The sequence below is a fragment of the Rana temporaria genome, chromosome 2 (assembly GCF_905171775.1).
Source record: "Rana temporaria chromosome 2, aRanTem1.1, whole genome shotgun sequence".
Taxonomy (NCBI): Eukaryota; Metazoa; Chordata; class Amphibia; order Anura; family Ranidae; genus Rana; species Rana temporaria.
In genome coordinates, this window is record NC_053490.1 from 146,849,155 (window position 1) to 146,866,798 (window position 17,644).

The 17,644-nt window shown below is 41.3% G+C and overlaps 1 protein-coding gene across 4 annotated transcripts in view; it reads left to right on the top strand.

Moving 5' to 3' along the window:
* Window positions 1–17,644, top strand: part of ENOX1 (ecto-NOX disulfide-thiol exchanger 1) — a 641,692-nt gene that overhangs the window by 119,502 nt on the left and 504,546 nt on the right. For all 4 annotated transcript variants that reach the window (XM_040341292.1, XM_040341293.1, XM_040341291.1 and 1 more), the window contains exon 2: window positions 2,182–2,261. The gene's annotated coding sequence lies outside the window, so the exon portion shown is untranslated. The remainder of the gene's footprint in view (window positions 1–2,181; window positions 2,262–17,644) is intronic.

Genomic DNA, 17,644 nt, shown 5'->3' on the forward strand with positions numbered 1-17,644 from the left:
AACGTGATATTTTTTAAAGACGTTGTGTTATCCTTTTTTTTAAAGAGGAAGTAAACCCTCTTGTAAAATAAGACAACCTGCAAGACAAAGGCAGAATGAGGTAGTATGCATAGCATACTAGCTCATTATGAAGTTCTTACCTGAGATCAAAGCTCCCGCAGTGGCCCTCGTTCACCTCCTCCGACGCCACCATGATACCCGGAATGACTTCCGGGTATTGCTGCTCCGGCGCTGTGACTGGCCGGAGCAGCGATGACGTCACTCCCGCACATGCACTCGGGAGCTGCCACTAATGGCATGATGCCGTTAGTAGTGGCACGCTCAGTGCGCCTGCGCTAGATGTCTACGGCGCATGCGGTGCCGCTATTCTTTGCAAATATCTCATAAACCTTTTAGGTTTGGGAGATATTTCTTGCACCTACAGGTAAGCTTTAATCTAGGCTTACCTGTAGGTTAAAGTGGTTGTAAAGCGTTTACAACCACTTTAAAGCAAAGATGATGTTGTACAACTATAATCTTGATCTGCAGAGATCCTTGTGACCCTATGCAAACCTACATCCACAGTTTCTCTGCTTGACTCAAGTGCATGCAAAGTTGGCCGTAAAGTAAAAAAGCAAGTGGAAACGTTAAACCTATCTTAGAGCTCATGTTGTGCTCACTTAAACCATAGACCAGTGGGTCCGTGGTTGCCCCTTACTTAGGGACAGTGTGACCCTAAATAAAGGTTAGATAGATTTCATATCTTCATTTATAGCAATGCCATAACTAGAATCTTGTTAAACACTTCCATTTTACAGCATGAAAGTGGTGGTATATAGGCTAAGGCTAAACAGACCTATAACCTGGGTGTACTCATATTTGAGAAAGAGCAGTGAAGGCATTGCTTGTAGAAATTATTGAGGGCCTTGGTTTCATTTTTAGTCCTACACCAGGAAAATCACAGATGTAACCTACTTGGTTGCAATATATATAAAGTGGAACCTCGGTTTAAGAGTAACTTGGTTTGACAGCGTTTTGATTTGCGAGCAACGTTTTTTTTTTTTTTTTTTAATTCTGACTCGGTTTGCGAGTGTTGACTCGCAAGACGAACAGAATTCAAGCTAAATAGGCCTGCAGTACCTAATTTGGCCTGAGGTACGGGGGCGCAGAAGCCAAGCAGAGGCGAAAATAGGCCTGCAATACCTAATTTGGCCTGAGGTACGGGTGCGCAGAAGCCAAGCAGAGGCGAAAATAGGCCTGCAGTACCTCATTTGACCTGAGGTACGGGGGCGCAGGAAACAAGCCGAAGTGTCCTTAGGGCTTTCCGGAAGTTTTTTGGTGCTCTCTGGCGCCCCCCCCACCTCTGGCCGCATTCGGTATCGCATCCCATTGAAGTCAATGTGGAATGAATTATTTTCATTTCCATTGACTTCAATAGGAAAACTCGCTTTAATATACTTTTTGGATTACGAGCATACTCCTGGAACGGATTATGCTCGTAATCCGAGGGTTCAACTGTACCGTTAAAATGTAGTTTTTCAGAAACAATTCATTTTCAGAAACAACCACTATTCTTTAGCTAATCCATTTCTTCATACATACATTTTTTTTGATTGTATAATAAAGTCACATGTAGCTCTGCTTAAAGGGTTACTAAACCCACAACTCTAAAATCAGTCTGTTTATGCAGTAAAGCAGGCTTGTTATACTCACTGTGTAACCTAAGGGGTTAATTCTGCTCATTGTGTAAAAAGGCTGTTTGATCCTGATCCTCCCTGTCTTCCACTGTCCCCCTTTTCTTTTTCAACTTGCTGATTGTGTATATCTAGCTTGGGTAAATATTTTGTCTGCATCTGGCTCCTGTAGCAACTATTGTCTTAAAAGGTTAATGAGGAATTTTACAACCTCTGATCGGTTTTCCCATTGGGCTCACTTCCTGGCCCAGAGATGGTGGTCAGCTTGGCAGGAATCCAAGACACAGATTTAAAATATGCAGAGGTTCTCTTCCTATGTTCGTTATTTAAAGACAAAGTTCTGGCTGGAACTCCTCCTCAAATCTATTTGTTTTTTTTTTACTACTTCATTGATTTTTTTTTGTGTCTTTTTATATGTGCCCCATTCTGAATGCATTAATGTTTTGTTTAACACTCTGAGATGTGTTCTTTCCTTACAGTCATAATAATCTGTTGTTGTTATCACCAGGTTTCCTGCTGTGTCCCAGATCTGTGCAGGAAGAAGCAGAACAACAGTTGTCTACTGCAATACAAGACATGCTTGAAAAGGTAAATTCTACTTCATAATGATGTAATACCCTTCTCTTCTGTAGTGTATTATTGATTTTGTCCTCAAAGTTTTGTTTGGTCACATTAGACTTTATACAGCATGTGTTCTCCACATTGCTTGAGAATATCTGCAGCATATCAGCTACTTCTCTGGCAGAATCCAGATGTTGTCATCCATCTCTTATGTATCTATAAGCATTATTAAACATTCATCAATTTGCAGATGCTTTGTTTGGAGTCCTGTCTCATGCCGGGCTTGTATACCGTAATAATATAGGGCCAGATTCACGTAGGGCAGCGGCGGGGTAATTCCCGGACGGCTTATGCAAACGACGTTAGTTTTTAAATTTCGACGTATCTACGTATCGTAGATACGTTACACCGCCGCAATTTTTCATCGCAAGTGCCTGATTCACCAAGCACTTGCGATGAAAACCTACGCCGGCGCAAGGCGGGCCAATTTAAATGGGCGTGTGCCATATAAATTAGGCGCGCTCCCACGCCGGACCTACCGCGCATGCTCCGTTTCCGAACTCCCGCCGTGCTTTGCGCGCCGTGACGTCATTTTTTCGAACGGCGACGCGCGTAGCGTAATATCCATATTCCCAGACGGCTTATGCAAACGACGTTATTTTTTAAATTTCGACGCGGGAACGACGGCCATACTTTATACAGCAATAGGATTGCTGTGTAAAGTTAAGGCACCAAAAAAAACGACTAACTTTGCAACGGGAAACTAGACTAGCGGCGACGTAGCGAACGCGAAAAACCGTCGGGAATCGCCGTAAACTCCTAATTTGCATACCCAACGCTGGTTTACGACGCAAACTCCCCCCAGCGGCGGCCGCGGTATTGCATCTTAAGATCCGACAGTGTAAAACAATTACACCTGTCGGATCTTATGGCTATCTATGCGTAACTGATTCTATGAATCAGTCGCATAGATAGAACAACAGATACGACGGCGTATCAGGAGATACGCCGTCGTATCTGCTCTGTGAATCTGGCCCTTAGGAACTGGAGGTTGTAAGAATATGAATCTCCACTCTTAAATTTTACTGGCCTTACCTCCCAAGAATAGCTGTATGTTATGCAATTTATAAGCACTTCATTTATATGAGCGTCAAAATAGGATTTTTTTTACAGATTTTTGCCAAAAAAAAAAAAGTGAATTTCTAAATTTTCTCCAGTGCTGCATTTGGGATTATCGCCATTTGCTGACAACACCTTGATGAAAAAAATCTATCAAGAAGAGGTGGATTGACACATTCTGTATCCACGGTTGTGTGCTGGGCTCACACAGCAGTATTGTGAAGTTTGTGAAATAGCAGTGAGAAATCAATCAATTTTAACTTTGAGAGGAACTGAAAGTGCAGCGTACCATATGCTAATACACACACACACACACACACACACATATATATATATATATATATATATATATATATATATATGTGTGTATATATATATATATATATATATATATATATATATATATATATATATATATATATATATATATATATATATATATATATATTGTGGTGGTGGGACTCTGTGCGACCTTAAAGTGGAGTTTCACCCAGGAAAAAAATTTTAGCCCAAAAATCCTAAAAGAAATTGAAGATTTTTTTTTTTTATACTTATCCGAAATACCTGTTGCTATGCGGAAGTCCGTCATCTGCCTCTTCCGTAGCCGCAGTCCGTCTTCTTCATCTTCTCCTAGTGAATGGGGGGCGCTGCTTTCTGGGAACTGTGTGTGTTCCCAAAGAGCAGCCGCCCATTTATAAGTCGGCGCGAAACTCGCGCATGCGCAGTAGGAAATGGGACAATTCAAACGTTGATTACCCACACAGAGGTGCAGTCTGGAGACTGTAGGAATTACTACCATTGGAAAAGTGGATTGATTGTGGTGGACACAAGGAGTGATCTGTTTATGAGTTTTATACTCATCCTTGAGGTGAGCAGGCATTTTAGAAGGTGGTGGTGTGCACTGAACATTGGATCCATTTAAATAGGATTTTACACAGCGGTGACAGCTTTGGAAACCTAAATATAAAAAAAATCATAAATTGTTTTATGGAATGTATAATTATTTGTTTTATATAAGATTTATAGATACGCAGTGCTGCACTATTTTCACAAAATTAATATTGCAATAGGTGTGGTATATCACTATAAGTGATCAGCAGCTGTGTAGACACTCAGGCCTCGTACACACGGGCAAGAATCTCGTCAGGAAAAAAAAACGTTGTTTTTCCCGACGAGATTCTTGGCAAGAATCTCTTGCCGCCAGAGTGTACACACTGACATTTCAAAAGAACCATGGTTCTCTTGAAAGGCAAAAACGCGGTGACGTCATTGCGTACGATGAGCATGCGCTCGTCACATTCGATGCCGTCGCCGCCATCTTGCTTCACCCTACCTATGCCGTGGAAGCTACTGCGCATGCGTCATAGTCATTTCGCACATGCGCAGGTTTCCACGGCGACAGGTAAGTATACACACTCTCAGGTTTCTCTTCAGGAAACAGGCCGAGAAGAATCTTGACGAGAAAAAAGAGCTCAGGTTCTCTTTTTTTTTTTTCTCGTCAAGATTCTGGCCAGATTTCCTAAAGAGAAACCTGAAAGCCTCGTGTGCACAAACGGTTTTCTCGGCAAGAAAGCTCTGCCAGCAGTTTTCTTGTTGGTTTTTGCAGAGAAAACCGGTCGTGTGTACGAGGCCTCAGAGGGGTATATTTGATTTTTTCTCACTATCTATCTATCTATCTATCTATCTATCTATCTATCTATCTATCTATATATATATATATATAAAATTTATTTATAGCTTCTTGTTTTATCTTTCTAGGATTTGTTTTGGTGTCATTTTCACATGAGAATTTCCCACGCCAAAGGTTTTGTGTTTTTTAAATAGAAAACTATATTTAGATAGATTTTTACTCCAAAAGCATTTTATTAAAATAAATTGGAAAACAAATCGATTTTAAATTAAAAAAAATCAGATTTTTTTTTTTGGGGATTTAAAAATAATTAAAAAATCATTGATTTATATCCACCCTGCTATGGAGGCCTTCTTCTGTTCTCTATGACATATATGCAAGGAGCTTTAATTACATGGAGTGGTGGAAGCTTTGCATGGTTTATTCCTGGGGGATACAAGAGCATCTTCACCCGCTTTTCTGTTTGAAAAGGGTCATGGAGGTCTGGTGAGTTTTCAGGTGTGGAGGTGAGGGATTACACTAAATACAGCATTTTGTGAAGCACAGAGTGTTGATAATAATGTCACTGGATAAAAAACAGAATTAATTGTATAGTGTTTGTTTTGGAAGAAGCACAGCTCTGAGCGCTCTAGATCAAGAGCACTGAACACTTTACATATAAGTACGGACACTTTTTTGATGAATCATTTGTTTATGAATAATAATTAAGACTTGTATGAATTGTTTTATTTATAAAATAGGGGGTAGCACTAGCAATGCTGTGTGTGTGTGCGTGCGCAAAAATATTTCGGACACTAGGGTGTTTTTGGTAGGGTTTTTGTAATTTTTTTTTTTTATCCCAGCACGTGTCAAAGAGAGTTCATCTAATTTATTAGATGGATAACTGAATATTCATTATCTTGGGGTATACTAACTATAGGCAAAACCTTTTTATTTTTATTTATTTATTATTTTTTTTAGCTTTGGATAGAGTTGAGAGGGATTTGAAGACCTGTCGGTTTAAATTGCTATCTGTGCCCCTGTTAAAGCCGAGTTCCACCCATATAAAATAAAAAAAACTTTTATTAATCGGACACTCACCTGTCCCAGGTTCCAGCGATGCGGGCGTACAAAGCCCCACTCGTCTCCCCCTCCTCTCTGCAGCACCGGCATCGTGAGTGTGGGCACCCAGCTGTGGCACGCACAAAACCGGTCGACGTGATTGGCCCGGGCAATCATCTGGGACCTGTGACGTGTCACAGATGATTGCCGAGAGAGAGGGGGAGAGGTGAACTTCCTTCCGCGCCGCGGTGCTCCAGGAGGAAGTGAGAGCTGAAACCCTTTAAATAGAGGGTTTTTCCGCTCCCCTCCCCAAACAATGACATGCCAAATGTGGCATGTCAGGGGGTCACCTTCCCTTAAAGCGGAAGTTCAATTTTTGGGTGAAACTCCGCTTTAAGGAGATTCCCCCTCTACTTTTGTCATGTTTACCATTATTGAACGTGAAAGTAAAAGAAAATCACAAATTTGGGGTTATCTTACAATGGGGACACTAGTTCTGGTGACCTGGGGGTCCCCAAGAAATTCCCTTTTTTTATTTGCGGGGATTTCCTGTCACTTCCTGTTTTTTCTATGGGACAGGAAGTGAACGGAAATCTTTGCAATGGGACACCGATGGCGAAAAAAAAAAATCGGACGGGTTATAAGCCTCCCTGGCTCTTTTCAAAATGGGGGAAAAAAAAAAGTTTTGCCTATAGTTCTACTTTAATACTACTGTCTGTTTTCTATTATAATTAATTAGCTACAAAAATCCACCAGTGGAAAAATCAAGTTGTATTTAGCTGAAAGTCATTACATATAAATCTATTTGACTAAAGTTTTTACTTTTGAGATGGTAGAAGGAGTGCTAAGAACTTTGGGAAAGTTGGGCACATTGGAAAGAAAGTAGAGCTGGCCATCTGTTATACTAGGATTTACAAGCACAAAAAGTATATTTTTATTCAGTTCAGGACAAGTGTACATGATTCGTTTTCCTTTTGAGTAAAATATTTAGTTGATAGTCAAGTTTTTACTAAAACTGAGAAAACCTCTTTGCAGAAAAATCATATGAATGGCCTGTGTCCCTGTAGCAGTCACCTTTAAACAGGCCTGTTTCCATGGAAACAGGATCCTAATTGCAATATGAACATTTGGACTATGGTGATGCTGAGAATTCATAACTTAGTAGGTATGAAAAGCCATCTTTATTGTACAATAGGATTATGTTTTGATGGATTTTAGTGCATTACCTAATGCCCTAAAAGTGGGCCACTTTGTCTTTTTGTCTCCTGGAGTTTATGTTGTTAGATGACTGTGAGACAAGGGTGTTTTTTAATTGGTCTTCAAAAAAAGCACAAGGTGTGAGTATCGACCCTCTTGTTTTTAGTACATTGAAAAAAAAAATATATAACTAGTTTTATATGTAGTGCTTTTAACAGCATTTTTCCATAAACTGTAACCTCATAATTTTACACCTGCCCAAAATACTTTTTCTCCATAGAGCAACAGACACAAAGTCATAACTATTAATAAAAATACATATACAGTAAAAGATTATTAGGCAATGTTCAAATACCATAGTATACATAGTTGGTCGGGTTAAAAAAAGTCCATCAAGTAAAAAAATAATAAAATACAATCCCATATACACAAACCTACACCCACAGTTGATCCAGAGGAAGGCAAAAACCCCCAGCAAAGCATGATCCAATTTGCTACAGCAGGGAAAAAAAATCCTTCCTGATCTCCTGAGAGAAAATCTGATATTCCCTGGATCAACTTTATAAATGTTAGTATCCAGTTATATTATGTACATTTAGGAAAGAATCCAGGCCTTTTTTAAAGCAATCGACTGACCTGGCTAGAACTACCTCTAGAGGGAGTCATTTTCACGCACCTTTCCGTATTTGGAGGTTAATCTTTTTTCCTTGTCCTCTGTGATAACCTTAAAGTGAATAACTCAACACCAAGTTCACAATAAGGACCATTTATGTATTTGTACATGTTGATCATATCCCCCTTTAACCCCTTAAGGACCGCCACATGACTATTTACTTCGGCAGAATGGCACGGCTGGGCATATGGACGTACAGGTACGTACCCTTTAAGATGCCCAGCCATGGGTCGCGAGTGCGATCGGGTCACAGAGAGGAAGAACGGGGAGAGGTAAGTGTAAACAAACCCCTCTCAGTGCTTCCTAGTGTGACTGTCACTGATCGTCTGTTCCCTGTATTAGGGAACAACGATCAGTGATGTCACACGCATAGCCACGAAACCCCCCCCCCCCCCACAGTAAGAACACTCCCTTAGGAGTAGGAGAATCTCCTATTATCAAGAGTGAATAGATTCAGTTCCTCTAATCTTTCCCCATAGCTGAGCTCCTCCATGCCTCTTATTAGTTTAGTTGCCCTTCTTCTCCAATTCCCCAATATCCTTTTTGTGAACTGGTGCCCAAAACTGCACTGCATATTCCAGATGAGGTCTTATTAATGATTTGTACAGGTGACAAATTATATGTCTGTGTCTCTGTCTCTGTGTCTCTGTGTGTGTCTCTCTCTCTCTCTCTCTCTCTCTCTCTCTCTCTCTCTCGTCCATACCTCTCTTAATACATGAAAGGACTTTGCTCGCTTTGGAAAACGCAGCTTGGCATTGCATCACAGTGAGAGCAGAGAGAACCAATATTTACTTTCTGTTGTTTACTATGTGATTGCTGTGAATGGATACAGCAATCATATGGTAAAACAGCTTCCTATCATCCAGACATAATGTGATCCGCTGTCCATGGGTAACATACTGAACGCCAGGCTCCCAGGTACGTGCACTGTGAGCCGCGCAGGAGCCACCAATGCGAGGTGACATATGGGTACATCAACCCACATCAATGTTCCTTCTTGTCCACCGTTTATAGGCAATGTGAAGCAGTTAAAGGGTATTTTCACTTTTGCAATCAAATTTAAGAACATCCCACCACACTTGCCTCTCAACTTCCTGGCAGCCCTTTTTCCTCCTGTATACTCCTTCACCTGGTTGCCGCTGTACACATGAGCTCGACACTTCACCTTACCCAACAACTTTCTACTGATAGCTGTTTTGGCTATTGCTGTTTTATATACACCCTAAGCATCTTAATCTGTATTCTTTGAATGAATGGGATTTAACTCACCTATCCTGATGTACGCGGTTTCTGCAACTTTTGGTATATTCTTTTATATACTGTTTTTCTTTTTTGGGTGTTTTTCTTTTGTATATTTTGCAAAAATGTATCAAAATTATATAACAAGAAAAAAAGGTTTAGAAGGGCTGCTTTAGATGTTTCTCAGGAGAAGTTGTCATAGCTGACTGCAAGGTTTTTTGAACAATGCCGGTGTGAGTCTGTCCAGTAAAGATTAAGATTAATTATGGCCAACAGCTGCCCACCTCCCTCATAAACAAAGACAAACTAGTGGGATGTTTCCTTGCTGGAGCATCCAGAATCAAACATCTAAAAAAAAGTAAATTCATTTATTTGAACTATGCAAATAGAAACAATGTAATGGATTTGAAGTAGGTGTTATCCCAGTTTGGCTGCAAAAGTGGAAATACACTTTTCCAGCTTCCTCCTTCTAAGTGGAAGTCATTATGATGTCCTCTCAGAAGGCACCACTCAGTGGCTTGACCAGCCAATGACTGATCACTATACTGGCTTGCTGCCAGTGTCGTGTGATTGCTGTCACCAATCACAGCAGATTACATTTGTAAACAATGGATGCTTCCTTTCATGCCATCCGTTATATACAACTGTGTTGCTAGTTGTGATTGGTCACAGTGATCACATGGTATAGACAGAGCCAATCACAGCCCATATGTACCATGTAACTAGCTTCGGCCAATCACAGCTAATTACAACAAATTACACTGAATGAATCGGTTTCATTCAATAAAAATGGTTGCTTATACTAATGAAATCTATTGGTATAAGAAATCATAATGTGTTAAAAAAAAAATAAACAATCCTGATCACTTCCCTTAGTAGTACAGGGTTAGAATGGTAACATTGTATTGCTCTGATCACAGTAGGTTTAAAAATAAATAAATAAAATTATATATATATATATATATATATATATATATATATATATATATATATATATATATATATATATATATATATATATAATTTTTACATACCGTCACTACTCAGAAATGAGATGGGCCATCAGTACATCACAATTGATCCATATTTATCTAAATATGCACTAATGTGCACTCTATAACTTTCCTACAGACTAAGTATACACTGACTTTGGGTTATTTTCACCAAAGAAATGTAGCAGAATACATTTTGGTCTAAATATATGAAGAAAGATTATTTAATGGAAACAAAGAAAAACACGTTTTCTTTATTTAACCACTTAACACCCCGCCCGCCGTCATTTGCTCTATTGTTCTGACAGGACGTCATATGACGTCCTGTCATTTAAAGCCTCTAGGGCGCGCGCCGGCAGGGGCGTGCTCGCGCACCCGTCGCGTCACTGGCAACACAGTACGCGTGCCCGGCGGCCATGGCGGTACCCGCGATTGCCCAGTAACTGAGCAGGGACATGGAGCTCTGTGTGTAAACCGTCCTGTCAGGGAGAGAGGAGACCGATCTGTGTCCCTTGTACATAGGGACACAGATCGGTCACCCCCTCCCCCTACAGTTAAAACACTCAATAGGCTGCACATTTAACTCCTTCCCTGCCCCCTAGTGGTTAACCCCTTCCCTGAAAGTCACATTTATACAGTAACCAATGCATATTTATAGCACTGTTCACAGTATAAATGTGAATGGTCCCAAAAATGTGTCAAAAGTGTCCGATGTGTCCGCTATAATGTCGCAGTCCTGAAAAAAAACGCAGATCGCCGCCATTCCTAGTAAAAAAAAAAAATCATTATGTCCCCTATTTTGTAGGCAATATAACTTTTGAGCAAACCAGGTTATTGTGATTTTTTTTTTCTTTTTTTTTTTTTTACCAAAAATATGTAGAATAATACGTATCGGCCTAAACTGAGATTTTTTTATTAAATGGGATATTTTATTATAGCAAAAAGTAAAAAATATTGTGTTTTTTTTTCAAAATTGACGCTCTTTTTTTTTTGTTTATAGCCCAAAAAATAAAAACCGCACAGGCGATCAAATACCACTAAAAGAAAGCTCTATTTGTGGGGAAAAAAGGACGTCAATTTTGTTTGGGAGCCACGTCGCACAGCCGCTCAATTGTCATTTAAAGCGACGCAGTGCCGGAAGCTAAAATCTCGTCTGGGCAGGCAGGGGGTGTATGTGCACAGTAGGCAAGTGGTTAAACATTTTCATTCTTTTTTTTTTTTTGGCACCTATATACTTGTGTGGAGGTGAAATTGCAGCATGATGGCTGTACAAGCTTGAGTGATCCCTATTTATCACAGCTGTTTTTTGAGCAGTGACAAATTTTGTGTCTGTAAAATTATTAAAGTGAATGTAAACCCCCCCAAAAAAATAAAAAATCTTTGCTGTCACAATGTACAGTATAAGATTTCCTATCATCTGTGCCCAGTCTTGCTACACAGAGTTAATCCAGCTCTGAGAAATCCTCTTTTATTGTTCAGTGAAATAAAACGGACTTACAGAGAAAAACCAAAGTCCGTTCCGCCCCCTTGCTGTGAGTGACAGGTTATTTACATATCTCATGCACTAGCCCGGAGACAGGCATTATTTTTTAATTCCCACCCCCACTCCTTTTCTGAAGTCATGTGGTTACTTTTCTGGATTTTGACTGGATGTTCGTGATTATAGCAGAATTTAGTGTAAGGGGAGTGTAGAGGTGGGCGGGGAGTCTACTGACATCACGACTCCACCCACCGAGCTCCAGACAACAGATCCACCCTCAGAATCTGCAGTTTTTCAGTTCTTATAACAGACAGAGGAGAAACATTTGACAGGTAAGGATACATGCAGGAGGCATCTATATCCTTCTAGATCAGCACTATGGCAGTGGTTTAGAAAGGATGAGTGTGGGTTTTCATCCACTTTAAGTAGAAGCCTCCATTTAATCAAATGTTTTTGTTTGCTGTGATGTTACATTTGGAGATGTAGTTGGCAGTTATTTTCGATAAGACAAATAATACTTTAGATAAAGTAAAAATGACGTCCAGTACAGCTGTGTGCCATTTTCCAGTAAAGTTTGGCCAACCTGTGGCTGCGTTGATAATGGTACTATATCATTTTTCATGCTTTGTAGAGTCTCTTTTCCCAAACAAAGGAAGCTTATCTTTTCAAAAGATAACAATGACAGACTTCCTATGGTTTCTTTTTTTATTAGTATTTTCTGGTGGCATTAAATCAAAATCCAAAATCCTCAAGAATAGATGGATGAAGGTAGTAAAATTATATATTTGCTTGTTCTTCACGTGGTCCACAGGCCCATTGAAATCTGCTCATACATAGGAGCTGTAGCATAAATGTACCCGTTTTTTTGCATTGCTAGAGTGTTGCTTGGATTTTCTTGTTCTAGAAACTCTGAAGCTTAAAAATAACATTTTATATCTTTGCTCCGAGACAATTTGGTAATGTAAGAACATCATTTTTACAGGGCATCCACTGTGACAGTACGTATTTGCTATCTTGCTGTTAAATGCTGTTGTGGAAATTAATGATGTTTGTTTGTGAACAGCTTGTCCAATGGAATGTTTGTAAAATGGAGGCCATTTTCCCATAGGCTCTGTCAATACACACGGTAGGAATAGATGCTTAACCAGAGCTCATTTAAAAAGCAAATATGGCAGTAATTGCTTACTTGTTCTCGTTTGTGAGAAGTGCAGAACATGTTGTAAATGATCATAGAAAGCGAAATACATAAAAAATATGACATGTATGCCTATGAGTTTTTATGGTCCAAGGAAAACACCACTTTTGCTGGAGAACAAATATATGTATTTTCTTGTTTAAGTCTTTTATTAGTCAGGAAAGAGAATAATGGTACAAACAAACACTGGTCCATTACATGGGCAAAAAAGAAGAAGTAAGTAGCACAACAGTAACTAAGATATTTAACACATGAAGGGTGATGCATATGTATAGACATAAGATGCATAACGGGTATTAAGTGGCACAGGCTAAAGTCTAGAACGTGTGAAGAGTGCCTAAATTGCATTCAAATTTTTTATCTAACTGAGAGTGTATGACGCTTGGTAACCAAAGAGCGTTTGCATGAGGGCTCACTGTAGTGCAATGGTGAGTTCTGGAATGTTGGCTGCCCACAAAGGAATGCCTTAAGAGAAGACGGTAGTAGGGGAAAGGCCAAGACTGGTGGGAGGGAAGGAAGAGGGGAGAAGAGCAAGAGAGGAGGGTGTCCCCAGGTACCTCTTGAACGAACCTAGGAATACCATGAGATGCAGGGGCGGACTGACAACTCATGGGGCCCCCAGGCAATAAAAAATTATGGGGCCCCCGGGCTTACAGATGGCCACTAAGCCAGGAGGCAGTACAGAGGCAGGGCAGCTAAAATCTCGGGATTTTCACATCAAAAGCATGTCAGTTTTGGACATATCAGAGGCAGATATAAAAAAAACACAGATTTTTACATACTGTCCCTGGTTTTACTGAGCCTGGCAACCCTGATGGGGCCCCCTAGTGGCATGGGGCCCTCGGGCAGTGCCGAGTGCCTCAATGGTCAGTCCGCCCCTGATGAGATGAAAAGGTCACACAAGCCATGATCCATGCCAAATATAAAGCTCTCTGGTCCCCATGGGTGGCACATTGCCTCCCACCCATGGGGACCAGAGAGCTTTATATTTGGCATGGATCATGGCTTGTGTGACCTTATTTTTAACTCCAAGAACACAAAGTGTAGGGGCCTTCCATGATTTAGCAATAATTTGTTTAACCACTGTTGTGATCTGTAGGAAAAGTTTAAATTGGCATTGTGTCAAGTCTGGTGGCTTCAGATTTAATATTGCACAAATATATGTATTTTTATAGCTACAAAGGCTACTTGTAGTTTGATATTATTCGAAATGATGAATTATTGCATTTCATTGGCAAACCCAGGTTCTTCAAGTGGAATGTTAGATGGTCTTATAGTATGTTACTTTTTTATATTAAATGGAAAATTTTCCTTCATATTTAGGACATGGTATAATTGTACATCTAAAATGACTCTCTACCTGGTTCGTATGAAGACGCCTATTCTTAAAGTGAAAGTTTAGCCATAACGACCTGATAAAAAATAATGGGCCAAATTCTCAAAAGAGATACGCAGACTTAACTGCTGTTCAGCCTGCGTATCTCTGTGCCTAACTTTGGAAACGATTCTCAAAAGGCTTTTTCCAAAGTTAGGCAGAAAATCTGACATGTGTAAGACACTTACACTGTCAGATTTTAGGATGCAGTACCGCATCCGCCACTGGGGGCATTTCTCATTGAAATCCAGCTTTGCGTATGCAAATGAGGACTTAAGCAGATTTTCAAAGCATTTCAGCACTTTGATTTCTGCCTAAGTTCCGAATTTGCCGGCGCAAAATTAGGGCTGGTTTTACAATGTGGAAAGTTAGCCAAACCTTGTAAAGGCCCATTCCAGCGACGGCATTTGGTATGCATTCCTGAGGGAGAACTCCACGGCAATTTTTAAATTCAAAACCGGCATGGGTTCCCCCCCAGGAGCATACCAGGCCCTTAGGTCTGGTATGGGTTGTAAGGAGACCCCCCCCACGCCGAAAAATCGACGTAGGGGGTCCCCCTACAATCCATACCAGACCCGTATCCAAAGCACGCTACCCGGCCGGCCAGGAATGGGAGTGGGGACGAGCGAGCGCCCCCCCCCCTCCTGAGCCGTGCCAGGCCGCATGCCCTCAACATGGGGGGGTTGGGTGCTCTGGGGCAGGGGGGCGCACTGCGGGCACCCCAGAGCACCCTGTCCCCATGTCGATGAGGACAGGACCTCTTCCCGACAACCCTTGCCATTGGTTGTCGGGGTCTGCGGGCGGAGGCTTATCGGAATCTGGGAGTCCCCTCAAATAAGGGGGCCCCCAGATACCGGCCCCCACCCTAAGTGAATGGATATGGGGTACATCGTACCCCTATCCATTCACCTGTAGGCAAAAAGTAAAATGTAGTAAACACACAACACAAGGCTTTTTAAAATATTTTATTATTCTGCTCCGGAGGCACCCCCCTGTCTTCGTTATTAGCTCAATTACCAGGGGGGGCTTCTTCTTCCGCTCTCCGGGGGTCTTCCGCTCTCCGGGGGTCTTCCGCTCTCCGGGGGTCTTCTCCGCTCTCCGGGGGGGGCTTCTCCGGACTCCGGGGGGCTTCTTCCATCTTCTCCCCTCTTCCGCTGTTGACTCGGCGAACCCCGGTTCTTCTGCAGCTCTCCGGTGCCTTCTTCTTCAGCGCTGGCTGCCTGCTATGTTTGTGTGTTAGCTCGATTTCAAACAGGCAGCCAGCGCGGTCTTCTGTGGCGTCAGGGTCTTCTTTTCCTTTCTTCCGATGTTGCCTCGTCGCCTGTTGTCGCTGTAATGATGGAAGCGCGCCTTGCATCCCATTTATATAGGCATCACCGTCCCATCATGCTCCGGCAGGTACCCACGTGGTGGGTGCCTACCCACGTGCACCCACCACGTGGGTACCTACCGGAGCATGATGGGACTTTGATGGCGCTTTTTTTTATAATTATTTGTTTTCCCGGCGCGTCTTTTTTTTTCACCCGTCGCAACTTTAGTGTCCCGTCGAAATTCTCAAAGCCGACCGGCGTTAATTACGTTCGCGCGCTGCACGTCGGGAAAATGACGTCACACGCATGCGCAGTACGGCCGGCGCGGGAGCGCGCCTCATTTAAATTTTAAACGCCCCCAGGAGAGGAGGACCGCCTTACGACGGCGGCACTTAAGTTACACAGCGTGTAATTTCTACCTAAGTGCTTTGACGATCAGGCACTTAGGTAGAAATTTTAAGTCAGTGTAACTTAACTGCTGAAATTTAAGTTACGCAGAGTTTTTGAGAATTTGGCCCAATGTTCTTTAGCAAGGAACATACGTTCCAGATTAATAATTATGCTACCAATATTGGTGCGTGCTGTAAATTGTCTCCGGCTTTGTTCGTTTCTTCTTGCTGGAACCCAGAGCCCCTGAGAAGCAATAAATCTTTTAGGCTGTCAGCAGATCGGCCTGCCGAAGAATAGAGAGCAATGGATCATGTGCAGAGCAGGGTGAGATGTTACCCAATGTACCTAATTTTATCCCTTTGCATTCAGCCCCATGCAACAGACAGAGCAGTTGGTTTATAGAAAGTGAATAGTATCGCATCAGCTGTGTTAACTCACCTGCACAGAATTTGACAGGTTTTCAGGAATGGCACATGGTCTCAGGCGCAGAGCCCATGCAATCATGTCTTTGCACCTGTCTTGGTGTGCCTGTCAAACTTGGCTGGGCAGGTGGGTCTGTTCAGTCAATGCACTCTCATTGACTTTGAATAGGCTGCCTGCATGCAGCTCAGTGGTGAATAAAATGTAAACAAAATGGCTGCACGGGACTGAGCCCTAACTAGCCCAAACTCCTCTTTCTTTTCCCTCGTTGGCTAATTTTTTAATGTGTGTGTATATATAGAAATTGTTTTTGTTATTTTTTTTTCATTTGTTTATAGTTTTGTGGTGTAAGCAATAATTTTTTTTTTTACAAACTGAATGTTTGGCTATGAAATTACTTAAAATCTCAACAACATATAATTTCTGAAAGCAAAGGCCCTGCAGAATAAAAAGATGGCAGTTACAAATTTTTATGTCATACAAAAAAAATAAAGACTGTTTGTCAAATTCAAAATTTTCAGTAAAAAAAAAATGTGAAATGATGAAAAATGATGGTACCCAAAATTATCACTAGACTACAATCCAAGTGCCTTTTTTTTTAAAAAAATGATCAGTTTAGAGTTGACTGTAAATGAGGAACCAAGAATTATTACTCTCAGTCCACCATTTGTGGTAATATCCAATATGTGTATTGTTTACATACTTGTGCATGTCCCAAAGCGGAATGAAAGTCTCCATACTTACCTGTATAACAGTCCTGCTTCAGCATCTTCTTCTGAGTTCTAGTCTTCAGGCCTCTTCATTACTGGCAAGGCATGATGTTAATCCTGCACATGCCCAAGAGGCCATCATCCTGACACTTGGAGACCAGCCCGGCACTGTAAGCTAAGCTGCGCATGTGCAGCTAAGTTTACGGTGTCAAAGGAGATGGCAAGCAGGCAGGTTGTGCATTTTATTGCAGAAGAAACCTCTTTTGTATATGCAGAAGAAAAGCATGTCTCTATATCTCTTCACAATAAAAGCCTGCCTGCTCACAGGTTTTTACAGCAGTATTTTCGTTCCACTTTGAGCATATATTTGTGTTTATATGTGTGTACATGGGAGACCGTTTTTAGATTTTATTTAATTTTTTTACATTTTTTAAAGTTGCTTTTATATTTATTTACTTATTTTTATTGCTGTCACAAAGGGGCCCATTGAGCAGGTGACAAGTACTCTTTCCAGTTGTGAGTTTGACAGCTCTGAACCCAAAAGTGCTCAGAGCTAAGCACTTCCAGGTTCACACTCTGAGCATTGGGGAATGGATGCTCCTCATTGTTCTCCTGCTCACCATCCTGACAATGTTTATT